The 27,519-nt window shown below is 48.5% G+C and overlaps 1 long non-coding RNA gene across 1 annotated transcript in view; it reads right to left on the bottom strand.

Moving 5' to 3' along the window:
* Nucleotides 1-240: 240 nt before the first annotated feature.
* The window catches only part of LOC146009349 (uncharacterized), a 28,837-nt gene continuing 1,558 nt past the window's right edge, over nt 241-27,519 (bottom strand). The window contains exons 2-3 of the long non-coding RNA XR_014444643.1: nt 20,416-20,511; nt 241-459 (exon numbers count right to left, since the gene is read on the bottom strand). This is a non-coding gene — a long non-coding RNA (uncharacterized LOC146009349). The remainder of the gene's footprint in view (nt 460-20,415; nt 20,512-27,519) is intronic.

The following is a 27,519-nucleotide window of genomic DNA, read 5'->3' as shown; positions in this document are numbered from 1 at the left end:
GTTCTAATTCATTGGGGAGAATTCAATTGTTTTAGGCATCTACAGTACTGTATAGATGTCCAAACAACAGTCACAATTCAATTGCTGTTTGGGCGTACCTGTGAGTTGCACCCAAACAGAAAGGGGGAAATTTATTGAGATGGGAGTTCACTTGGGATATTGCTATGGGAAACCAATCAGAATCTACTTCTTATTTATTTATTTATCACCTTCTAGAAGATAATAGACAATACCTGATTGGACACTCCTGGAAAACACTGCGATACCGCCCCCAAACGCCCTTCGCATGAACGGCTCTCGTAGGTGCACATTGTACCGTGCGCATGAGTGGTCATTCGATAATGATGCGTTCCAATCTGAATCGGGCCCTTAGAAACAGGGTTTGGGGCGTCCTACCCGTAGAATCAGACGTTTCCAAATAACACTTGTGAATAATGCAGCGCTGAGTGACAGCGCGATCTGCAGAGACAGGAGACAGATAAACAGGAATGAAGCTGATAGAAAACTAAATAATGGATCAGAAGCATAATAGGTCTCAGCAGGAGGTACAAATACTGAATGCTCTGCAGCACATTATACTCCGCACATACTGCCAGTAACCTGTTCTGTGTTCTGTACAAGACAGCTTACCAGTGCATGTGTCCTGGATTCATGTAGATGAAAAATGCTCAATCCCGAGATTCCCGGGATTGGCTTCCCTAATAAAAAAAAAGCCCCGGCTGCCCGCACATTACTTACATGGGCGGGTGCGGCCGGGAGCCGGTTGGGCGGGTGGTGAGACTAGGAGCCGGGCAGACGGTGCAGCCGGAAGGCGGGCGATGCGGAAGTGAGAGAAGCAGGAGGTGCGGCTGTAAGACCTCTGACCACGTCACTCTGAGCAGAGCCACACAACCGGGGATGGGAGAAGCCGTCCGGGTGGGTGGTGCGGTGCAGCCGGGAGCCGGTTGGACGGGTGGTGATACTTGGAGACAGGCAGACGGTGGGGAGCGTGGAAGGGAGAGAGGCGGGAGGTGCGGCTGTGAGACCCCTGACCCCGTCAGTCTGAGCAGAGCCAAACAACCAGGGATGGGAGAATCCGTCTGGGTGGGTGGTGCGGTGCAGCCGGGAGCCGGTTGGGCAGGCGGTGATACTGGGAGCCGGGCAGACGGTGGGCGGTGCAGAAGGGAGAGAGGTGGGAGGTGCAGCTGTGCGACCTCTGACCACGTCACTCTGAGCAGAGCCACACAACCGGGGATGGGAGAAGCCGTCCGGGTGGGTGGTGCGGTGCAGTCCGGAGCCGGTTGGGCGGGTAGTGATACTTGGTGCCAGGCAGACGGTAGGCGGTGTGGAAGGGAGAGAGGCGGGAGGTGCGCCTGTGCGACCTCTGACCACGTCACTCTGTGCAGAGCCACACAACCGGTGATGGGAGAAGACAGGCAGCATCAGAGCAGGAGCTCAGACACTGCCCGGCATTAGACTGCGCATGCGCAGTCTAATCCAGAAATCCCAGGATTGGAAACTCCAATCCCGGGATTGATTTCCTGCTGAGCCCGATCCCGGAATTGGTCACCCTAGTTGGTGTATACAGAATGGAACATCTATTAATATAAAAAGCTAACTAATTCCTTATCTCTATAAGGTGAAGTGCCGCTAATGACCACTAGAGGCCACTCAACTGACCAAATTGTGCGCTAAAAGATGTCATAACAGAAAGTAAAAGCAATTTTGGCAGGGTCTGTTTCAAACTCCACATAACTCTGTAAGCCCTCTCTGAAGCCCAAAGCATCCCTTTTGGAACTCAAGCTAGCATGGACGATACCCTCTTCCCAGAGCATCATGGCAGGTAAATCATACAATCCAAGCACAGATCACAGAACACGCCCTAGGCAGCAACACACAGTTAATCACCAGGGCTCAAGTACATTCGAGGGGCTTCATTGGTCCACTGACCTACAGTCACACCCTCTAGGTCCATCAATGTAACCCATGATATAATCTAACACATACTTGTGTGGCACGCCCAGCCTACCGAAAAGAATTGCAAGACTCCCGCATGCCCACGGACAGCCCCCTCATCCCCCTACTCTGCCAGTCAAATACCGTCTAAAATGGAGGTTGGGGCTAACATTATGCAAATCGTAGGAGAGATAAACGTCCAGCCAATCATCTACTTACTGCCATGTTACAGGCTGTGTTTGAAAAAAGTCAGTAAGGAGCTGATTGGTTGGACGTTTATCTAACACAGGCTGTAACATGGCAGTTAGCAGGTGATTGGCTGGATGTTTATCTCTCTTTATCACCCTTGCATTTATCTCTTGTTAAGGCTTAATACATCTGCCCCAATAAGTAACTAACTACAGTAGTAGCAATAGTAATAGTATTTTCAATAGATAGAGGCGATCTAAAGCCCAGATATCCCCTTGGGTCAAAAGAATAAGGGGAACCCTCATTAGGACTACATTCAGCATATACATTATAGCAGCTGAGCTACCCCCTGCATACTACCCCCCCTGCCTGCATACTACCCCCCTCCTGTCTGCATACCATGTTCTGCCAGCATACTACCCCCTCTGCGTACCCCCTCCTGCCTGCATACTACCCTCTACCTGCATACCACCTCCTGACTGCAAACAAACTCCTGCCTTCAGACCACCTCTGCCTGCATACTGCCCCCTGCCTGCGTACCACCTCCTGACTGCATACCACCTGCTACCTGCATACCACCTCCTGCCTACATACCACCCCCTGCCTACATACCACCCCCTGCCTGCATCCCATCCCCTACACCTCCTGTACCACCCCCTGCCTGCATACTACCTCCTGCCTGCACACCACCTCCTGCCTGCATACCCACCTCCTGCCTGCATACCACCCCCTGCCTGCATACCACCCCTTGTCTGCATACCACCTCCTGCCTGCATACCACCCCCTGCCTGCATACCACCTCCTGCCTGCATACCACCCCCTGCCTGCATACCACCACCTGCCTGCATACCACCACCTGCCTGCATACTACCTCCTGCCTGCATACCATTCCCTGCCTGCATACTACCTCCTGCCTGCATACCACCCCCTGCCTGCACACCACCACCTGCCTGCATACCACCCCCGTCTGCATACTACCCCCTGCCTGCCTACCACCCCCCTGCCTGCATACCACCTCCTGCCTACATACCACCCCCTGCCTACATACCACCTCCTGCCTGCATACCACCCCCTGTCTGTATACCACCTGCTGCCTGCATACCACCTCCTGCCTGCACACCACCCCCTGCCTGCACACCACCCCCTGCCTGCATACCACCCCCTGCCTGCATACCACCCCCTGCCTGAATACTACCCCATGCCTGCATACTACCCCCTGCCTGCATGCCACCCCATGCCTGTATACCACCTCCTGCCTGCATACTACCCCCTGCCTGCATACCACCCCCTGCCTGCATACTACCCCATGCCTGTATACTACCCCCAGCCTGCATACTACCCCCTGCCTGCATACCACCCCCTGCCTGCATACTACCCCCTGCCTGCATACTACCCCCTGCCTGCATATCACCCCATGCCTGCATACCACCCCCTGCCTGCATACTACCCCCTGCCTGCATACCACCCCCTGCCTGCATACTACCCCCTGCCTGTATACCACCCCTGCCTGCATACTACCACATGCCTGCATACTACCCCATGCCTGTATACCACCTCCTGCCATGAGATGCAATTGCACAACTGATCCATACTGAATGAAACCCTTAGTGCAGTAGATTGTCTTAGTAGGTCTGATTGGGTTACATAGAATTCCTACACATACTGTAGTAAGAATTTAAATTGAGACCGGAAAAATCCCCCCAAAATGATCGTTTTCAAATACAGATTTTGTGGTGTAAAACCATAAACCCACACGTAGAAGCCTGCTGTTTGCTATTTGGGAAAGGTGGATTCATGTTGACACAGAAAAAAAACCACAAAGTATTTTTTTTCTGTCCTGTTTATATATATTTTTTTTAAACTGTTTGCTTTTGGTTCCCTTTTATTGAAATGTAAGTTAAAACAACACTTTTTTTGGCCACTTTGGTTTCATTTTATTTGGTGACTAAAATAATTTATTGGGGGTTAGGGTAGATGTAGCCTATCTAGACTGTAGTGAGATATTATATTTATATATTTTATCTCACTCACAGTGCCGATTGGCACAGATGACCAGCTGGACAAGGTAAGTACGTGTGATTGAATTTTAAGTGTAAAAAGGGGTGTCTATTAAAATTAGACTTTTCTGGTGTGTGTGTGTGTCGTTATTTACACATTCTTTTTACAGGTGAACTACGAGACCCAGCGGCCCCGCATGCTGGGTCTTGTAGTTCTCCTGTATAAAGCAAAAGTTTTTTTTTCTATTTTGTACACACAGCAGCCTGGCACCCACTGCCCTGGGATGGCTGGGACAGCACCAGACTTCAGCCCCGGATGGGATACCCCTTTAACGGACCCTATCCAGGCTGACCAGCCATGGTGCTCATGGTACGGCCCAGGGGACCTTGTATAAAATGTGTCCCCCGGCTGTGGCATGACATGGCTGGCTGTTGGAGCCCAGTGCTGTTTCCAAAATACGTTTTTTTTGTCCCCGTATTTTTGGAACCAGGCCTAGTCCAAGAGCCCGGGGCTGGTTTTAGAACGTGGGACACCCATAGCTTTTTGTCCCCCTTATTTTTCCTGAGCCAATTTTTTCACTTTTACACATTTTTTTGCTGAGAACCATGCACAGATCTCACTGACCTGTGCATGGTTCTGTCAGATTCAACAGTCTGAAACTGGTCTTTTGTGTTTGCAGATTTTGGTAACGTTTACCAAAACGTTTACCAAAAATCGCACCCTACTAATTATATACTTTACTAGGTGATTCATTGCGCCCTACGGGCGCTCTTCACACCGGCGTAAGGGGCTGCGGCCCCTTAATTTGTAAACTTTTGTATTGTGAGAAATATGGTTAGAATTGTATGAAACTTGAGTTATAGGTGAAATGTGTTAAATAGAGAGCATATGATTTGGAAGGGGGTGTGTATTGTTTTGTTTAATTAAAAAGCGGTTACAGAGTAAGATGTACATTGATGGTGTGGAGGGTACAGTGACATTTGTGGGTGTGGGGGTGTGTGCATGTTGTTTAGGTGTGTGTGTGTGCAATAGTATAGTAGGGTGTTTTTGAGTCAGCGGCTCCCCACTGGCGGAGGTCACGACACAGGAAAACAGGAGGCTGGGTAGTGATAGAGGTGTGTGGGCATAAGGGGGAGTAAAGAGGAGGGTGGGGGACACTGTGCAGTTTCTGCCAGTGGGTAAGGGTCCAGTGTGGCAGTGAGTCAGTGTCTCCTCTTACTGGGTGGGAGTTAGGGTGCATGAGAGCAGGAGGCCGGGCGGTAAAGCATGATAGGGAATGTGGGCAACACAGGGTGAGTGGCTCCCAACTGGCGGAAGTTACGGGGCAGGAGAACAGGAGGCAGGGCAGTGATAGGGTTGTGTGGGCATGAGGGGTAGTAAAGGTTTTTGGCTGTTGCAGAGTAGGGATGGCCATTGGTGCGGACGCCATCGATGGTTGGCATTGATGGCGATTTTGCACCCTGCCATTGATAGTAGTAAAATATTACTTGGATAACCATCGATTGTTGTAGCTATCGATGGACATCCATTATATCTGACTGATTAGGCCGAGGGTCAATCAGAACTCGGTGGCGGGGCTTCCGGATGTGGGGTGCGGAGCTATGCTCTGTGTCCCGGCACTTAAAAAAAAAAGTGAAACTTGATCGGTTCTCCTTTGCCATCGATGTAGGCAAACCATCTGGTCTTCCCACATCGATGGCAAAAGTATTCAACATCGGACATAAACCATAGATGATTTGAAATCATTGATGGTCGATGGGCATCCCTAGAAAATGCAGGAGCGGGGTCGCGAGGGTCCGCTGGGGGAGAGGAAATTGCGGGAAGGGGGCCGGGTGGGTCCGCAAATTGCGGGAGGGGGGGTTGTGGGGGTCCGTGAATTGCGGGGGGTGGGACGCGGGGGTCCGTGATTCGTGGGAGGGCAGGGCGCGAATCGCCGGAGGGGGAGGGTGCGGGGGTGACGTGAATCATGATGGAGGGGGGGGGGCGTGAATCATGGTCGCGGGGGGGTCACGGGGGTCCGCGAATTGCGGGAGGGGGGTTGTGGGGGTCCGTGAAACGAGGGAGGGGGGCGTGAATCGCTGGAGCGGGGGGTCGCGGGGGTGCCGTGAATCGTGGGAAGGGGGGGGGGGTCAGCAAATTGCGGGAGGGTGAGCGCGGGGGTCCGCGAATCGTGGGAGGGGGGTGCCGTGAATCGCGCGGGGGGGCGCGAATTGTGGGAGGGGGGTGTGCAGGGGGCCCGTAAATCGCGCGGGGGTTGTGTGTCGTCGGGGTCCGTGAATCGCGGGGTGCCGTGAATTGCGGGAGGGTTGTGGTCGCAGGGGGGGGTGTCACCTGGTGGCTGTGGAGTAATGCTGGATGGTGGGCGTGTACTGTATCCCTGGCTGGGCGAGCGGAGGTGATGTCAAGGGGGGTGGTGGTGTGTACCACACTGGTCTTTTCCCTAGGGGGGGCAGGTTTGTGTAGAACGCGGGGCGGGAACGTCACACACACAGGGGATGAGTGACAGATCTGGCTAAATATATAAGAGATAATGGGAAAACATCTGGATGCGATTTGATGTATGCGACTTATCCGACAGGCCAAAATGTGTGAATTCCCCAGCAAAAAGTGCAAATTAGATCACAGTTCACATGCGCGAATTACACAAAACAGGCAAATTCGGCCATCTTTTGACTAAAACTCTCAAAAGTCAGAAAATCTTATCCAATTACATGTATTTTCTCTGGTCACATGTAAGGAGTGCCTACTTTGGGATTCTACTTTCTTCTTATACATAAATTTGCCATAAAATTCCAACACATTGATGCTGGTAGATCACTGGTACGTTAGTAGATCCCAGGTAACAAAAGTCTGGCCACCATAGCTGTAGATAAACTGATAAAACATTTCTCCAACAGGGCTGCCACCTGGAGGAAAAGACTGGTATTGCTACAAGTCATGTCTAATTTAAAAGTGCATCCCTGATCTCCATGCCGACCATAAACTCATTCTGCTAATGATAACGATGATAATGATAATTAACAAAGAGTTAATTACGATTTTTTTCATCTCCAACATGATACTTCTACCCCTTTCACACCTAAATCCCGAGTACAGTCAGGGATGTTCAACGAGGTTTCAAGCTGAGTTTATACCTGTTTCAGACTTAGGCAAGGATCTGGGATTTAGGTCTGGGGTGTAAATAGGGTCAACCCATTAATAGAGTCATCCAATGTTAACGTAGGCAGTCGTTAATGAGTCCCGGGTAGATTAAATCCCCATACACACTAAATGATAATTTTCCCAATTTGTTCACTTCAGTGTACACGCCATATCGTTAACGATGCCCGCTCCTGCACAATGTTAACGGCCCCCTCCCTTGCTCGAACATATTTGGATGAGGGAGTCCTCATTAACAAAGGCTGAAGCATGACAGTTGCACCCCCCGCCACCGGTCCCCTTGCGCCCGGCATCAGCAAGTGTGTATGCACTTGCCAATGCGGCACCCTGCCGGGTCCCTGCTGCCGCCAATATCCGCATGGGTGGGGATTGCTAAGTGTGTATGAGGCTTTACTCAGTTCCCACCTATCACACTGCAGATTGATAAGTGGCCACCACTTGTGCCACCAGGGTTGAGAATACAGGACAGACACCCATTGTACACCACACCTTGGACCCAGGATACTTGATTTATCTCCAGGAACGTTGCTTGTGAAAAAATGCCTAGGCACATATTTCTAGAGATCTATGTTGTATCCAGAATTACTCTGGGGCAGTTGTATCAAGTTTAAAAAGTGATAAAATGGAGAGTGATAAACAACCAGCAAATCAGCTCCTATCTGTCATGTTACAGGCTGAGATTGAAAAAAGACAGGTAGGAGCTGATTGGCCGGTTCTTTATCACTCTCCACTTATCACTTTTTGAAGCTTGGCCCCCATACATTAGGCTGACTTGTCCTAAGGATAAGTCGGCCCGACTTCCCCTGAGCTCCCCCGGCAGCTCCCCGGGAGAGCTTGATAAGATTTGAAACTTGGGGGGAAATTTACTAAAGGAAATTTGTAAAAAATAGGTGTATTTGCATCCAGAAATACACTTATTTTTGACATTTACTATCCTGAAAATACGGTAATTCGTATTTGTGTTAATAGCACATCAATACGAAAACGAATTGCCGTATTTTCGGGATAGTAAATGTAAACAATAAGTGTATTTCTGGATAAAAATACACCTATTTTTTTTACAAATTTCCTTTTCCCCCATTGATGTGCCATCTTTTACATGTGATAAATCGGATGCGATTAAGACGGCTGCACATAAGATCAGAGGCGTAGGGAGGGCGGAGCCAGTGGATTACAAGCTCCAGGCGCCCCGAAAAATCACAGGGCTCCGGAGCCACTCTGCCGCCCACCAGGCTCGCCTGCTCGCCCGCTCCCCTGTGTCCTGACTACTGCGTGTCCCGGCTGTGACTCACAATATCAGCTGTGTGAACCACGGCCGGGTGGTGGAGAAGTCAGGACGCAAATTCATCTAGAGCAGCTGACAATCAGGAGCAGCATTTGTGGCCGATGGACTGCGTGCACCTCTTGGCTAGCAGTCCAGCGGGAGCCTTGCAATAAGTCCAGGGTGGGCCGCGGCTGTAACTCCCCCCCCCCCTCCCTTCCGTGACCCGGCACGCTCTTCTGGCAGCAGGGTTCCCCGGCAACATTTGTATGCCCCCTCCCAACCCTGCAGCAAAGACACTGTCACCCATCAGCAGGACCATGAACCGGAGGTTCCAAGGGTCACATGGAGCTACCAAGGGTGCGTGGTGTCTCAAGTATAGGTAAGAGGGGAGCCATGGCTGGGCTGTTTTCCTATGTGTGTGTGCTGGCAATGGATCAGGCAGGCAAGCAGGGTGTCTGATGTATGATGCAGGCACTGCTTCTGCTGCAGGGGGTGGGTACTGAACGTGTGGCTGTGCAAAAGAGAAATATGGAGCGGTGGTATACATGGAAATAATCTTAAATTAGTATTCATAAAAGCTTCTTAAGTAACCATAGTGATAGATGTAAATAAGTTCATTTTAAAACCTTATATAAAATTTTGCAGAAACTAAATAATACTGATTTAAAAAAAAAATAATTCTAAAATACAAATGGATTTATTTAGAGCAGGGAGAAATCAGATACCTGGTATACGCAACAAAAAAATAAATAATTGATGCTTCCAAAAAGCTTATTGGTTTCTCCAAGGAAGAAATGTCCAAGACCAATTATAGTTCCACAGTAACTTAGACAATACAACCAGATGATTCTGGAAGGAAGAGGTTATATTCCAGTGGGGGAACTTACATTTTCTGGTTCTTCTGGTACAGGTGAGTCTAATCTTCAATGTGGATGGAACACATGGAGACCACTGATGGTTTTATTAATAACGTATTTGTATTTATTCATACCTCCCAACAGTCCCGATTTTAGCGGGACAGTCCCGATTATCAGGGCCTGTCCCGCTGTCCCACCCACGGGCGGCAGTGTCCCGCGGTGTGGGGGGCTGTTGGGAGTCCCCCCTGTCAGCTGCTAAGCAGCGGGGAATAAACGCTGTGCGCATGCGCACAGCGTCTATTCCCGCAGACAGGGGGCTGGGGGCATGGCTAGAGGCTCACAGAGCCTCTGGGTCATGCCCCCATAGCGACAAAATGGGGGCGTGGCCTCGCGGGAGAGCCGCGAGTATAGGCCACGCCCCCGAAAAGTTCAACGCGCCTGCGGCGCGCAGGAGCAGCGTCCCGCCTGCTGGATTCGCTAAATTGGGAGGTATTTTTTTTTCTATGCTGGCTTAAGGTTTAATGAATGGTTGAAGAACATTACCAGGGAGAAAGTAACTGTACCCCCAAGTTCCCTAGCAAATAATAGTATCCAGTTTTGAACCAACGTGACCCCTCCACTGAGTATAAAAAACACTCCAGATGCCACCTCCCAAGTCAAAAGCCAGAGGACATAATCCTAACATCGCATAAACATAAGTTTCTTTCGGATTGCTCCATGAGATAGCTAATCCACTGGTGGTTTGTCACATTCCACCACCTCCACTAATTGCTCTGACCCCCTCTCCACAGTCTAATTGACCAAACCTGAATCCAGGCTAGGTCTACTGGGGAGCTGCACTACACTCTAAACTGTCTTGTTTGTGCTATACCTTAATGTAGCAGTATGTGGAACTGGAATGAGAGTTCTAGGCAAGCAATGCTGAGGAGCATCTACCATAGGTAGATTCATGTGAATGTTTCATTGCTCGAAGAGGATAAGGGAATTGCAAACTAAGTGAAAATTGCAACCAGCAAAATCCAGAATGCGCTAAGCAGGTCCTCTATCTGAGCAGAAGAGGATCCAAAAGCTGTTCTTCCTGATCTCCAGGTTTCTCATTTTCTTTGATCTCTTATGTCTTTCTGTTGGAGTCCCCATTGGTACATGAGGAAACTACAAGGTCAGAGTCTTGAAGGTGGTGGCCCTCTGCCTGGGTCACCTGATATCAAATAAGGTACAGATCTGGAATACTTGGCAGAACTTGGCTAACGGGAATGAACAAGTCCAGACCAGACTTGACAGAACTGAACCGGCCTTGACCAGACTGAACTGTAATGGACTGAACTGAACCAGACAGAAATTAACTGTGTCTCACCTGAGGGTTGAACTTGAGTTGTTTGTGAATCAAGCCAAGGAGCTGGATTGTAAAGGAAATTGGGATTCCTAATACTGTATGTCTATCCCACTCAATGGAAGGACCTCAGGTAATGAGGTAGAGTGCAGAACCCATAGGCGTGGCTAGAAGAACTGGAGTATTAGTGAGGTGAGTAGTGCTTGGGTGCAACAGTAAGAGTTTATGGCAATGGGAAAGAAAGTCACGGGACTGGACTGGAACCGGGTGCAGGCAGGTGGAACCAACAGACAAATTGGATCTGGCTGGAACCAGAGTAATGCTATTAGCAAAGAGTACAGGGATGCAGATGATAAGCAGCAATGGTATGTCGGATATGATGAAGAGTTCATTGAAGATGACAGATTATCGATGTTTTGTGCACCAATGGTGACTGATATCGATGGAGTTCTCTGAATGGTGACTAGTAGAAGCGGGTAGAACTTGGGTAGGAGCAAGCAGGTGGTGAGCAGTGAAGGCAGAGGTGACCTGATGGTGAACCAGTGTTGTACCAATGGTGATCGAAGATGCTTGGGAGACAAAGACAGCTGGAGAAGCTGGGAAGCTTACAAGAAACACAAGGAGTTGGTTGGATCAGATGGAGAATCAATGGTGACTCGATGTTGGGTCGATGCTGATGTTTGGGAACCACTTGGAATTGCATGGAAGCTAGAGATTTTGGAGGTCGGATGGAACCGATGAACTATCAATGGTAAGTAGATGGTGATGGTTGGAAACCCACAGGAGTTTAGCTAAGAAGCCATTAGAAGACACAGGAGATCGGCTGGGACCAATGAAGTAGATGCTTCTGGGAGTCAGGCTTTGCTGAAGATGATAAAGTGCTGGGCTGGAAGCTAGTTATCACAGGAGCAGATCCTAAGATGCTAGTAGGCTGTAGAAACCATTGCAATGATGATTTCTAGAGCATCCTTATAAGGATAAGGTGTTGTTGATTGGCTGGAGAGAAATTATGTGAGAGTAGAGCCTCCCAGGTTGGCTGCTGAAAGTCATGTGACTGCGGGCAAGATGGCGGCATCCATGTTTGGGAATTGGAGGGAAACTCGACATGCTAGAAGCATGGCTGCGGCCTATGACTTTAGCAAGGTTCTGCAGAGGTCGGGGAATGCAGCAAAGTGGTATGCGCCAGTGTGACATGATCATCACTGTTACAGTAGGTGAACGGAGGATATGCTGGGGCCTTGATATTCTGTTTACCACACCATGACCTTCTATAGCACATCAGAGCAAGCCTAGAGAAACAATTAGAAGGTTAGAATGTGTTTTTCAGACACCGGATCATGACAAACCGGACTGGACTTAACCAGACTGGACTAGACTTAATCAGATGGGACCAGTCAGGACTTAAATGGAAGCAAATACTCCAGGAAGCAGAAGCACTAGCACACAGCTTAGACTAAGGATGAAATTGCACTGGTGACTCCAGTTCCAGGAATCCCCTTTTATACCCCCAGGGCTGGTTGCGATTGGTTCCAACAGTCAGCTGGTTTCAGGACTGACCTGGATTGGTCAGAACTGGATCACATGACAAAAGCAAAGTGGCAACACCCAGCTGTGGAATTGGCAGAGAGTCAAAAACACTTCTTCCCCGGAACTGAGCCCACTCTCTGAGCATCACTAATGGGTGAACCCAGCACCTCCCACCCAGTAACCAAGATCAGCCAGACCATAAAGTGGTCTAATAGAGGCTCTTAGAAGAACAGGGTGTTGTTGTTGATGCCTTGGAAGGGGGAAAGGATGAGGAACTCCCGCTTGACTTTCTGGGACAAACTTCATCGCCATGGCAATTAAGCAGTGCAGGTTTTAAATATATCTGTGGTTGAGTGCAGGTGGTTGAATCACAATGACTGAAATACTAATTAACCCCTTCATGACAGAGCCAGTTTGTGCCTTCATGACAGAGCCCTTTTTTTCAAATCTGACATGTCTCACTTAAGTGGGGATAACTTTTTTTTGCTTTTACTTATCCCAGTGATTTTGAGATTGTTTTCTCGTGACACATTGTACTTCAAGTTAGTGGTAAATTTTGGTCGATACAGTCTGTGTTTTTTTTGAAAAATACCAAAATATCGTAAAAAAATGGAAAATTTAGCAATTTTCAAAATGTTAAATTTTCTGCTTGTGAGACAAATAATCTTACCACTCAAAATAGTTAATAACTAACATAGACCATATGTATACTTTATGTTGCCATCATTATTTCAACCTCCTTTTCATTTTTTTGGACACTAGGAGGCTTAAAATATGAATAGCAAATTCTCAAATTTTCAAGAAAATTTCAAACTCTGATTTTTTTAGGGACCAGGTCAGTTTTGATGTGACTTTGAGGGACTTGTATGTGAGACACCCCCATAAATGATGCCATTTCAAAAACTGCACCCCTCACAGTATTCAAAACAGCATTTTGGAAGTTTGTTAACCCTTTAGGTGTTTCACAGGAATTAAAACAAAGTGTAGGTGAAATTTCAAAATTTCTTTTTTTTTGCAGATTTGCAATTTTAATACATTTTTCTAAGGAACACAGTACATTTTACTAGAGAAATGTGACTAAAAATTGATTCCCCCAATTCTTTGGTTTTCATAAATATCCTATATGTGGCCCTAGTGTGCACGGTGACCAAACCACAGGCTTCATAATAGAAGGAGCACCTACTTGATTTTGGAGCCTCCTTTTTATGAGATTATTTTTTAGGCACCATGTAGGTTTCTAGGCACCATAAGATGCTAAAAGTTAGGAACCCCCCCACAAGTGACCCCATTTTGCAAACTACACCCCTCAGGGAATTCATCTAGGGGTATAGAGTACATTTCAAACCCCCAGGGGTTTCACCAATTGTGGTACAACTGGGCAGTGAAAATGAAAAAAAATAATTTTTCATTTTCACAGCTCAGTTGTATCAAAATTGGTGAAACCTCGGGGGGTTTGAAATGTACTCTATACCCCTAGATGAATTCCCTGAGGGGTGTAGTTTGCAAAATGGGGTCACTTGTGGGGCGGTTCCACTGTATGGGTGTTTCGGGGGTCATTCAACCAGAATCTGTGCTGCAAAATCCAAAAATCACTCCTTCCCTTCTGAGTCCTGCCATGCACCCAACTGGTATTTTTTGGTCACATGTGAGGCATTGCCGTACCCGGGAGAAATTGGGGCACAGATTTTGGGGTGCTTTGTCTCCTTCATTCCTTGTGAAAATGAAAAATTTTGAGCCAGATCTGCATTTTTGTGTAAAAAAATTTAATTTTTTACACAAAAATGCAGTTCTGGCTCAAAATTTTTAATTTTCACAAGGAATGAAGGAGACAAAGCACCCCAAAATCTGTGCCCCAATTTCTCCCGAGTACGGCAATGCCTCACATGTGACCAAAAATTACCAGTTGGGTGCATGGCAGGACTCAGAAGGGAAGGAGTGATTTTTGGTGGTGGAATGAATGGTGGGTGCTATGTCGCATTAGCAAGACCCCCGAAGCACCAATACAGTGGAACCCCCCCACAAGTGACCCCATTTTGGTCACCAGCTTTGGGAGGGGGGCTGGCGCTGCGGCTGGCGGGGGGGTGGGAGGGGTGCTGGCGCTGCGGCAGCCGGGTGGGTGGGAGGGAGGGGGGCTGCCGGGTGGGAGGGGGGGGGGGCTGGCGATCGTTGGTGATCGGTGCGGTATACACACACACACACACACACACATATATATATATATATATATATGTGTGTGTATATATATATATATATACAGATAGCGCAGGCCTTATGCTTGCTGGCGAATCGCCAGCAGCATGCTGCTGGCGATCCGCCAGCAACACGGCGCGCCATCTGACTGAGACGCGCGTGCGTCCCCCACGCACGCGCGTCTCAGTATCCGGGCGGCCGGGCGGACACAATACTGTCCGCCTCCCGCTCGAGGGGGGCTGGGGGGACCCGAGGAGGCTGTGGGGGGGTGCGGGCGCCCGGTGTGGGCACCGGGCGACCGAGGGCAGCACCGTCGGAAGGGGACGCGCGCGCACCTCGTGCGCGCGCGTCCCCTTCCGACACACAGATGGCGCGGGAGCAGGGAATGGCGATGGCGACGCCATCGCCATCCCCTGCAAAGATGAGCCCGGCCCCATCTGTATATATACATATATATACACACACATATATATATATATATATATATGTGTGTGTATATATATATATATATATATATATATATATATATATATACATTTGCAATACTTATTTTTTATTTTAACTTTTCTAGCAGCATGATGCTGCTGCTGCTGCTGCGGGAGGGAGGGGGGAGGAGGGCAGCGCTGCGTGCGCACCGGGGGAGCCGCGGGAGCTGCTGCTGCTGCTGCCGCCGGGTGAGTGCCCGGCGGGTGGGAGGGGGGGGGGCTGCACATCGGTGGTGATCGGTGCTGCACCGATCACCACCGTTTTCTGTGTTACCGAGCGGCTTAGCCGCCGGTAACACAGGAAACGCTGTGATTGACTGTTCAGATTTGAACAGCCAATCACAGCGATCGCCGACCGGGGGGGGCACCCCTGCCCCCCCTGGGCGACGAGGGGGGATGTCTGCTGTCAGGGACAGCAGACATCACCTAACTGTCACTGCGTCTCTAGACGCAGTGACAGTTAGAAGTCATGACGTATATATACGTCAACGGTCGGGAAGTACTTCCCGACCATGACGTATATATACGTCAAATGTCGTGAAGGGGTTAAATCATATCTGCTTAAGCAATGGAATCCTAAAACCCTGGTTGGTTAAAGAGATTTGTATAACACTGTTTTAGGGCAAGCTGTGGCACTTTCATGATGGCCCGGGGGCCTATGCCTGGCTTAGATTATAATCTCTATTATCTCGGAGCTGTTCCACCATCTCACATAATTTTGCGTCATTTAGGCCCCACCCCCTCTCAGTGTGCGCTTGGATCACAGTGTTTTGGGAGGATGGGGCGAGGCCTACTGCATACTTGCAGACTTTTATTTTCTCCTCTCCGGGAGAAGCCTGCAATACCTGATTCTCGCTCAGCTGTAATATAATAGATAAAGTGCAATGACAACAGATGTTTTACTGATCACAGCATTTTTACACAGTCTACTGCAGCATAGGCAATGCAGCGGCTGCTGGTGGTTACAGCACAGTCTTCCTATTAGCACCGCGCTATCAGTGGGAGATTTAGAATGCATTAATGTTTAATACTTTTAAATATAGGTCATGGCCTGTTCTGCTGACAGCTGTAACAGATACCAGTGACAGAGAAAGGATTTTGCCTGATTTGGCTCCGCGTGTGTGTATTCTTAGTACAAGGAACAGGGTCACAGTGCGTTAACACTAGGGGTGTGCACTGGGCACTTTTCTTGTTTTGGTTCTGTATCTCCAGCCGTGTTTTGGGTCTGGATCTGTTCCAAAACACCACCTTCCGAGTTGTGTGTTTTGTGTTTTGAATCTGTATATATATATATATATATATATATATATATATATATATATTTATTTGTATACCATAAAAACTGCTAAAACGCAGAAACAATGTTGTTTTAGGCCAAAAGTTTGCACCAAGGTAGATGGACAACTATGCTAAGCAACACAAGTGGGTGGCACAAACACTAGGCTGATACTGCACACTTAGCATCACCCGTGGACTGATACTGCACACTTAGCATCACCCCCGGACTGATACTGCACACTTAGCATCACCCGTGGACTGATACTGCACACTTAGCATCACCAGTGGACTGATACTGCACACTTAGCATCACCCCTGGACTGATACTGCACACTTAGCATCACCCCCGGACTGATACTGCACACTTAGCATCACCCCTGGACTGATACTGCACACTTAGCATCACCCCTGGACTGATACTGCACACTTAGCATCACCTGTGGACTGATGCTGCACACTTTGCATCACCCCTCGACTGATACTGCACACTTAGCATTACCCCTGGACTGATACTGCACACTTAGCATCACCCGTGGACTGATACTGCACACTTATCATCACCCCCGGACTGATACTGCACACTTAGCATCACCCCTGGACTGATACAGCACACTAAGCATCACCCCTGGACCGATACTGCACACTTAGCATCACCCCTGGACTGATACGACACACTTAGCATCACCCCTGGACCGATACTGCACACTTAGCATCACCCCTGGACTGATACGGCACACTTAGGGGGTATTCAATGTCAGGGGCACGGATGTCGAGCGACAGCCGTGCCCCTGTCCCGTTCTCGTTTTGCTCACCTGTAGCTCGGCAGTCGGGATTCAATGTCCCGGCCGCCGAGCCCCGCGACCTTTTCATACCCCCACTATCCACGTCGGCGTGGAGTTGAGAATAGAAAGTGTGGCGAGCGCAGCGAGCCACCGAGCCCGAAGTGTGGCGAGCACAGCGAGCCCCGCGAGGGGACGCGGACACCTGTGAAGCCCGCGAGGGGACGCGGATACCTGTGAAGGTATCCGCGTGCGCTCACCACGCTTCGGGCTCGGTGGCTCGCTGCGCTCGCCACACTTTCTATTCTCAACTCCACGCCGACGTGGATAGTGGGGGTATGAAAAGGTTGTAGGACGCTCGCCACGCTTCGGGTTGACGTGGATAGTGGAATTAACAAGGTCGACAGCTGTTATGTCGACTAGTGTCATTGTGAACAGGTTTAGAAATGTTTTGAACAGTGCACCCCTATGTACCCCTACACCCTACCAAATTCAGACGCATTAGCGTCTGAATCCAGATAACCCCCTTCTTAGCGGCTTGCAAGGACTCGGGATTCAGACGCTAAAGCGTCTCAACTTTAGCGTGTACATTACGCTACGCTAATAGCGTAGCGCTGCAATGAGAACAGCTAGAGTGGCACGCGCACACGCTACACTGGTAACGTAGCGCTGAGAAAAGCTAGATAACAGCTAGAGCGGCACGTGCACAGTTAAACAGAGACTCTGGCAGGCTGCCAAGTTTCTGAAACAGACTGTGCGCGCGGTGGCGCCGTGAAACTACACAAGTACCCACATGGAATTATATGGCACAGATAGGGGCACCCCTGGACTGATATGGCAGCACACATGGAATTATATGGCACAGATAGCGGCACCCCTGGATTGATATGGCAGCACTCATGGAATTACAGCACACAGGCGACACTCCTGCAGTAAAAATAAAAACAACCTTTTTTATTCTTTTAATAAAAAAAGAGCAGCCCCCCTGGACTGATACGGCAGACTTAGCTGCACCCCATGAATTATACAGTACACTTGGCTAAACCCTGGAATTATACATGACACATGGCAGCACCCCTGGAATTATACAGCACACATGGGGCACCCCTGGAATTATACATAACATATGGCAGCACACCTGGTATTATATACAACACATGGCAGCACCCCTGGAATTATACAGCACACATGGGGCAACCCTGGAATTATACACAACATATGGTAGAAACCCTGGAATTATATACAACACATGGCAGCACCCCTGGAATTATACGGCACACATGGGGCAACCCTGGAATTATACACAACATATGGTAGAACCTCCTGGAATTCTATACAACACATGGCAGCACCACTGGAATTATACAGCAGTATCACTAGACTGGACTTTAACAGCAGAACCAATGGATTTAACAGCAGTACTACTGGACTGAATGTATGCAGCAGTATCACTGGACTGGAATTAGACAGCAGTCTCACTGGACTGGACTTTTAATGGCAGTACCAGTGGATTTTATTGGCAGTACCAGTGGACTGAATTTATGCAGCAGTATCACTGGACTGGAATTATACAGCAGTATCACTGGACTTTATTGGCAGTACCAATGGACTTTAACGACAGTACCACAGGACTTGACTTATGCAGCAGTATCACTGAACTTTAATGGCAGTATCACTGGACTTATGTAGCAGTACCAATGAACTTTAATGTCAGTGCGACTGGACTTATGCAGCAGTATCACTAGACTGGACTCATGCAGCAGTATCACTAGACTGGACTCATGCAGCAGTACCAATTGACTTGATTTATGCAGCAGTATCACTGGACTTATGCAGCAGTACCTATGGACTTTAATATCAGTGCCACTGGACTGGATTTATGCAGCAGCATCACTGGACTTATGCAGCAGTACCTATGGACTTTAATATCAGTGCCACTGGACTGGATTTATGCAGCAGTATCACTGAACTTATGCAGCAGTACCTATGGACTTTAATATCAGTGCCACTGGACTGGATTTATGCAGCAGTATCACTGGACTTATGCAGCAGTACCAATGGACTTTAACGTCAGTTCCACTAGACTGGACTTATGTAGCAGTGTCACTGTACTGGACTTATGCAGCAGTATCACTGGACTTATGCAGCAGTACCAATGGACTTTAACGTCAGTTCCACTAGACTGGACTTATGTAGCAGTGTCACTGTACTGGACTTATGCAGCAGTAACACTGGACTTTATCAGCAGTACCAACAGACTTTAACGGCAGTACCACTGGACTTTGATGGCAGTACCACTAGACTGGATTTATGCCACAGTACCACTTGTCTGGATTTATGCCGCAGCCCTATCATTGGACTGGATTGGACTATACTGCACTATCACTGGACTGGACTATACAGCACTTTCATTGGGCTGGACTATATACAGCCCTATCACTGGACTGGCCGCACAGGGAGGATCAAGGCCGCTCGGGGGGGGGGGGGGACCCACCACTCAATGGGGTTAAGGGTCCACTTAAGGGAGAATGTTTATTTTGCTGTATTGAGTGCCTTCGAGAGGGGTAGCCTATATTACCCCGGCCTATTGGAGGGGCGCTGCTCAGTGCCAAGCGGGGGGAGAGGCAGCAGCATTAGCCTCCTGAGTGCCAGCACACAGCCTGCACCCCCTGTAAATTGTTTTTACAAGGGCATGGCCATGCCCCTCCCATTCTCCATGCCTCTCTTTTTACCGGGTCCCGGCAGCGCTTTCAGCGGTCCTGGTGTATTCAGAAAGGTATAATCTTTCCAAAGACATTTCACAATGCATAAAAACAACAGAAATAGCATGGGCCCTTATGCATACCTCCCAACTGTCACGATTACAGCGGGACAGTCCCGATTTTCGGGTCCTGTCCCACCCGCGGCAGGCATTGTCCCGCTGCGGGGGATGGCAGTTGGGAGACCCCCCAATCTAATAGAATAGACGCTGTGCGCATGCGCACATCGTCTATTCTCATATGAAAATGAGGTTGTGGCTAATTAGCATAAGCCGCACCCTCATTTGCATACGCCCCGCCCTATTTCATCAGCACAGAAGTTGGGAGGTATGCCTTATGACAGCACCCTTAAGGGGTCGTCCGATTAAAACCATCTTTGAACTTAGATCGTCCCTTAAGATGATGAGGTAGTGTGCAAAGTTTGAAGACAATTAGTAAAAGCGTTCGAGAGTTATCGTGGAACATCCACACACACACAAACACACACACACACAAACATCATGATAAGGAAGAGAAACTCGACTATGATGTTTATGCTGTGTATGCTGCCACCTAGTGGGGACATGCAGAACCCCAGGTTTTATCAGTTTTAAGGAGTTGGGCGATTTTTTGAAAAATTTGGAACAACTAATGTCAAAGACCATTATAACTCGTTACCTATTTACCTGAGTAGAATTCCTATTGCATGGACACTTCTTCCAATATCACAATATTCAGTGAGCAACAACAGCATAAGTCTCTTTATCCTGTTTCCCGATGGTCTGAAAACATCAAACAATTAAACATTTATCATCAATGGTGTGTAGCATCAATGGTGGCCTAGCAGAGGCAAATAACTTTGTGATTTGGGCATATGGTGGTAGTGAAAATGATGTGGTGCTTAAGACCCTCTATTATATGCAAACCATAGCTATGCATATCCCAGCTGTGGCATTATCTGGTGCAGAAGGAGATAGGTCATTGTATCTGGTTGGATAAATCTCCCAGACTAAAAATGTCCATTCTGTCTAGAAGCCCTCTGAGATGCGGCAAGGGCCTTTCTGATTTAAAGAAATATTACTATGCAATGCACTCGGGCCAGGTGCTCATATGGTTTTACTCCTTCACTGGCTCTGTGCCTGGCCTCACCTTCCATCCCTCCACCCTTACTCAACTCTGAGATAATCCAGAGTTCCCACCAGGTTCCTTGGCTTCTCAATCACATTCCTGGCACCAGATTCGTTATGGATCACATTGTGAGTATGTCTTGCTATCTAGAACCCTCTATAATGCATAAAATCTATCCATCCTTGTGACCAGAAGGATGACTTAATCCATTTTTCGTGGAAGTGAACTAGCATTCGCCTATATTGAGCTAGTATTAAATCCCTTTTGACAGATTTGCTAGGCTTGGATTACCTTTAGTCCATAAATGAACTTGTTTGGGTTGTGTCAGAATCGTGGTACTTTGTGTTTCTGGTTACGACCTTGGAGGACCAGTGGAGGGTGCTGGGAACAAGGCGCTTGGGTATTTGGAATATCTGGAACGCATACAGTGGGTTGAGAGGTAGTGGTACACAAGGGCATGGCTGGGACAGTGAGTTGGTAAATACCAGGTACAGGAGCTTGGGGTCTAACCTGCTGTTAGTCTTCCAGAGGAAGCTATGCAAGGAGCTTTGGACTTTGCCACACCCGATGGGCAGGTCGTGGCCCCTGTGCTGGTCTCCTGAACCTAACTGTGAGTGTTTGATGACTTTCGCACACTGGGATACAAATACAGTAAGACTTTGTCAGTATGGGAAATGATGGTGATAAATTCTGTCTGGATACCGATGGTCAGGCTTGGGTCCGATGAAGATGATGCCGGTCTGAGAACCGATGGTTGGTTTAGGACCCAATGGTGATGGTATTGACTTGGGACCTGAGCAGTTGTTCTAGGAACTGATGGTCAGTCTGGAAACCAATGGCATATTTTGGTATCAGCGTGAGAACCGATGGTTGGTTTGGGACTGATGGTGTCTGGGTTTTCGGCCAGGGAACCGAGTATCGGTCTGAGAACCGATGGTGCGGCCTGAGAGGTGATGGTGTTATCGATCTGGGAACCGAGGGGGTGACCTGGGAGCCAACATAGTCAACGATCTGGGAGCCGATGGAATTATCGATCTGGGAACTGATGGAGCCGCCTGGGAGCCGATAGTGTCCCCAGCTGGTATTTCTTGGGTTCAATGCAAATATCAGGTACTGGAGATGGTATTCAACAGGAGGGACAATTTACAGCAGAATATACACAGGACACATAGCAGAGGATCACTGGGAGTGCAGGTAGCAAGACGCTAACTGCGGAGCCAAGATGCAGTCTCTGGAGATACACTACAGCAAACAGACATTTGTTCATGGCAGTGGAGGATTCTGGGAGCCTGGGTTATATCTCCCAAAGCATACTAGCCTACTTTCAATTTTCCCGGAGAGGCAACAGGTCAGGGGGCTGGAGCTGCGCTGCTGCCGTGAAACTAAACAAGTACCCACATCCCTTTGCATGGTTGTGAGAGGAGTCGGCAGCGAGGGGGGGGTAATTGGTGGGGCGGGCTCTTTGGCGCTTGGTAAGCAGCTTACTGAGCCAACCAGAATCAGGCACAATATGTATGGTGCTTAAGGAGTCCTTTATTTGCAATAATCACAGTTCTGTTTGGCATGCACTGAAAAGGTGATTGACATCTGAAAGCAGAGCCGGACTGGGACCAGAAATCAGCCGTGGCATTTTGAGCACACTGGCCCACCTGTAGCAGGCTGGACCCTCGCACGGAGAAGTCACACAGCAAAAGGGGGCATGGCCTAATGGAAAGGAGGCGTGGCATCACAAAAAGGAGGCATTACACATTATGGAACACACCGTAATGCCCATTACACATTATGGAACACACCATAATGTCACCCAACATAATGCCCATTACACATAGGGCCTTATTCTAGTTCACTCTTTCTGACAAATTCCTTCTTAGATGGACAAAACCATGTGCACTGCAGGTGGGGCAGATGTTACTTGTGCAGAGAGGATTAGATTTGGGTGGGGTTTTACTTCAAAGTGAGATCTATATTGCAGTGTAAAAATAAATCAGCCAGTATTTACCCTGCACAGAAACAAAATAACTCACCCAAATCTAATTCTCTCTGCACATTTTACATCTGCCCCACCTGCACTGCACATGGTTTTGTCCTTCTAAGAAGGATTTTGTCAGAAAGAGTGAACTAGAATAAGGCCCATAATGCCACACACCATAATGCCTATCACACATGCCACACACAGTAATGCCCATTCCACATAATGCCACACACCATATGGCATTACGGACATTACACATTATGCAAAGGCTTGACAATTTTTTGTAAAATAGGGTCAGCAGGGACAGTGCGTGCCCAAAAATAGTATACCATATGCCATAATGTCCATTACAGGTTATGCCACACACTGTAATGCCCATTACACATTACGCCTCACCCCTTAATGCCCATTGCATGTTGTGCCTCACACAGTGATGCCCCTTACACATTACAACTCAGAACGTGGTGCCCATTACACATTACGCCTCACACTGTGATGCTCATTACACATCGTTACACAGTATTTAAGGCTGAATAAAGACTTGTGTCCATCAAGTTCAACCTCAGTTTTAGTGAGTATAATCGGTTATTTTATCCCATAGTTATACTTAGTGCTTTCTGATGTCCTTAAAGACAGATTATGATTTTTGTTAGTAACCCTGGATGTTTTTAGCCAATAGATGTTTATCCAATCTCATTTAGTTTTGCTGCCCTGACCGTAAAAAATGTTTCCTTCTAATCTAAGGGAACAAAATCTTCTTTTCCTAAAACATGTCCTAGAGTCCTTTCTTACAGTAAAAAGGGCTCCTGACAGTTACTTATATTGGCCCCTGATATATTTGTACATGTTAAGCATGTCCCCCCTTAAGCAGCTCTTCTCTAGTGTAAAAAATCCCAATTTGTTCAATCTGTCCTCATAGCTTAAATTCTCCATTCCCTTTATTAGCTTTGCTGCTCTTCTTTGGGTTTTTTCCAGTTCTATGATGTCCGTTTTATAGTGCGGGGCCCAGAATTGTACTCCATATTCCAGATGTGGTCTAACCAATGCTTTGTACAGTGACATAATTACTTTCGAGTCCCTAGTCTCCATACCCCTTTATATACATGCTAGTATCCGGTTGGCCTTATTAGTTGCTATGTGATATTGAGCACCAGTTTGCTATCAATTATGACCCCTAGGTCTTTTTCAGTTTCTGAGTTACCCAATACCTCCCCGCTTAGGTTGTAACTAGCACATTGGTTATGTCTCCCAAGATGCATAACCTTGCATTTATCTACATTGAACCTCATTTTCCACTTTTTTGCCCACTCATCTAATTTATTGAGATCGTTTTGAAGCGTGGAGACATCCTCAGTTGATCTAATTATTCTGCTCAGTTTTGTGTCATCTGCAAAGATGGAAATATTGCTGAGTATTCCCACTCCAGTATCGGTAATAAATATGTTAAATAAAATGGGCCCTAGTACCGACCCCTGTGGAACTCCGCTTAGTACTGGCAGGGCAGTCGAGAGGAATGCCGGGCCCCGGTAAAATTTTGGGGGCGTGGCCTAAGTGTGGGGGTGTGGGCACCTCTCGCACTTAGGCCACGCCCCCAAAATGTTTAGAGGAGGGTGAAAGAAAACTCTAAAAACTGTAATCTCAGCAGCAGCACACACCTACAGCATGTGCTGTGCTGACAGCAGGCTCAGCATGACCTCTCACACTGTCAGTGAGACACTCATGCTGAGCCTGCTGTCAGCACATGCTGTAGAAGTGTGTGCTGCTGTTGCTACCCGGGAGTGACGGAGGGGGAAGGGAGGGGTCGGACCAGGGCCCCTGCAGGGCTCCTCCAGCAAGCCTGGGTAATTAGTACCCGCTCCTCCCGCCCCCCTCTCGGCTGCACTGAGTACTGGTATCAAATTTGATACTGCGCCATTCACAACCACTCTCTGTTCTCTATTGCACAGCCAGTTCCCTACCCATCTACAAATTCTTACCCCTAGCCCAAGTTCCTCCATTTTATTTATCAACTTCTTGTGTGGTACTGTATCAAAAGCTTTTGCAAAATCCAAGAAGACCACATCTACCGCGTTTCCATTATCAAGGTTTTTGCTGACATCCTCATAGAATCCTAGCAAATTTGTTTGGCATGAGCTTTTTTTCACAAACGCATGTTGGTTAATACTAATTAAGTTATGAAGATCTAAATATTTTTGGATAACATCCCTTAAAAACCCCTCAAATATTTTACCCACTATGGATGTTAAACTCACAGGTCTGTAGTTAGCTGGGTCGTCCCTTTTTCCTTTTTTGAATATTGGTACTACCTCTGCTATTCTCCAGTCCTTTGGTACCCTACACGATGAAAGTGAGTTTTCAAAAACATAATACTATGATGCCCATTACACATTACGCCACACACTGTAATGCCCATTACACATTATGCCACATATTGTAATGCCTATTTCATGTTGTGCCTCACACTGTGATGCTCATTACACATTGCGCTTCACACTGTGATGCCCATTACGCCTCAGACTGTGATGCCCTTTACACAATATGCCTCAGACTGTGATGCCCATTAAACATTATACCTCAGACTGTGACGCCCAATACACATTACGTCACACACCGTAATGCCCATTACACATTATGCCACACACTGTGATACCCATTGCGCATTATTTGACATGCGTGATGCCCATTACACATTATGCACATGCCCATTACATATAATACCACACACCATAATAGCTGTTATGATGACACATAAATGTCACTTACCTACATGTTAATTGCTAGGGGTTTCATGCTCGATGCCATGGGGGCATACATGTTCAGAGGGCTCAGGAGAACTCTGGGACAGCACAAACAGGGCTGGAGCCTGGAGCTCAGCAGCACTGCACTTACCATTGACTTATTGGGGGCAGTGAACTAGGCACAACATGGACAAGCAGCAGCCAGCGCAGCCAGATGTCGGCCAGCCTTGTAAATTTAAATGGCGCTGGTTGCAGCCCCAGTGTCCTTCAGTAGCTTCTGCGCATGAGCCGGACACACAGTGGATGGGGACAGAGTGCCATGGAGACGGGGGGCAGAGTGCCATGGAGAGGGGGCAAAGCATCAGGCAGAGGGGGGACAGAAAGTCAGAGAGGCGGGCAGAGAGGGGGATCCGTGTCAGGGAGAGGGGGGGCAGTGTCAGAGAGAGGGGGCCAGTGTCAGAGAGAGGGGGGCAGTGTCAGAGAGGGGGCAGAGTGTCATAGGGAGGGAGGCAGAGTGTCAGGGAGAGGGGGGCAGTGCCAGGGATAGGATGTCAGTGTGATACCCCTTTTACACCAAGCCCCGGCCCAGACTGGAGTGGCAATGTAAAAGGGGTATGACACTGCCCTTCTATCCCTGACACTGCCCCCCTCTCTCTGACACTGCCCCCCTCTCCCTGACACTCTCCAAATGCCAGGACCGTTGATCACCGCGCAAGCCCAGAATCAAGGTAAGCTGCTGGGCTGCCCCCAGCCTCTGTGCACCCCCTAGCCCTTGTCCACGAGGTGAATGGATGCTGCACCCAGGCATCCATTCACCTCCTCCCCAGCTCTGCTGCTGTCTGAACAGCCCCGGCCCAACCTCCATATTGAGGCTCCCCTATTGCTGTAAACCAGGGGTCTTCAACCTTTAAGACAGTGTGGGCCACTTTAAAAAATTCAACGAAGCCGGAGGGCCACTAAGCTCTACTGTGGTATTTAGCACAGCTCTTAATAGATAGACAGCACAGCCCCCGCATAGATAGTTGGCACAGCTGCCCATACACATAAACCCTGCCCCCAATATATAGTCTGCACCAGGGCTATTTCTAAACAATTAGGGTCCCAGTACGAACAAAATTAAAATAGCAGCCCCCCCCATACATAATTTGGTATTGAAGAAATTGCGCACTCCCAAATTGGGGTGTGGTCTAATTATAAGAGTGTGAACTAGCAGGAAAAAAATTACCTGACATCTCACTTTTGCAACCTGCATGACCAGACATTGGTTACCGCAGGAATGGTGGTTGTCCTTCCACGCTTAAGTTGGCTGTCCAAAGGCCGCACAGTGACATATAAACATGAAGGCACATTACACCATGATGCCCATTACACATTATGCCACTCACCATGATGCCCATTACACATTATGCCACTCACCATGATGCCCATTGCACATTATGCCACACACCGGGATGCCCATTGCACATTATGCCACACACCGTGACACCCATTGCACATTATGCCTCACATCATGATGCCCATTGCACCTTGCACTATAAGGCCCCCAATACTCCTGCTTATGCATATGATGCCCCCAGCAGTGCCTCTCACAAAATGCCACCAGTAGTGTCCCTCATAAAATGCCACCAGTAGTGTCCCTCACAAAATGCCCTAGTATTGCCCTCCATAGTCAGCACTGAATTGCGCAGCATGCCAGCCCTCCCTTAGTCAGCACCACATTGCAATGCCAGCCCCCCTCCCCCATAGTCAGCACCATCCCCATACACAGGGCCACATTGCACTGCCAGCCCCCCTCCCCCATAGTCAGCACCCTCCCCATACACAGGCGACATTGCACTGCCAGCCCCCCTCCCCATACACAGGGCCACATTGCACTGCCAGCCCCCCTCCCCGATAGTCAGCGCCCTCTCCATACACAGGGCCACATTGCACTGCCAGTCCCCCCTCCCCCC

Source organism: Crinia signifera, chromosome 6 (assembly GCF_055691185.1).
Source record: "Crinia signifera chromosome 6, ASM5569118v1, whole genome shotgun sequence".
Taxonomy (NCBI): domain Eukaryota; kingdom Metazoa; phylum Chordata; class Amphibia; order Anura; family Myobatrachidae; genus Crinia; species Crinia signifera.
Note: the sequence above shows the minus strand (reverse complement) of the source record. Positions and strands in the feature narration are given on the sequence as shown.